This window comes from Brassica oleracea, chromosome C3 (assembly GCF_000695525.1).
Source record: "Brassica oleracea var. oleracea cultivar TO1000 chromosome C3, BOL, whole genome shotgun sequence".
Taxonomy (NCBI): domain Eukaryota; kingdom Viridiplantae; phylum Streptophyta; class Magnoliopsida; order Brassicales; family Brassicaceae; genus Brassica; species Brassica oleracea.
In genome coordinates, this window is record NC_027750.1 from 49,658,561 (window position 1) to 49,658,894 (window position 334).

The following is a 334-nucleotide window of genomic DNA, read 5'->3' on the forward strand; positions in this document are numbered from 1 at the left end:
AAGTATTCGTCAATGTTATATGTTTTCTCTCGTATACCTTCAGTATTCGTATACCGTTTAATCAATGAAAAGTGAGTAAAGATAAATATTAATGGAATTATGAATAGAGATGTCAATTGGGCTGTCCATGTCCAATGGGTATATCTTTTGGACAAAGCAGTTTATTGGACATTAATCTTAAGTCCAAATTGTACCTAGTCCAAATTGTTCAAACACAAAAATAGACCATTCCAAAACAGACCCTTCCAAATAGAACCATAAACCATTCCAAATTGGACGTCCATGTTCAAATGGTTTTAGCCCATATAATTTGGACTTAATAGGTTTCAGTCCA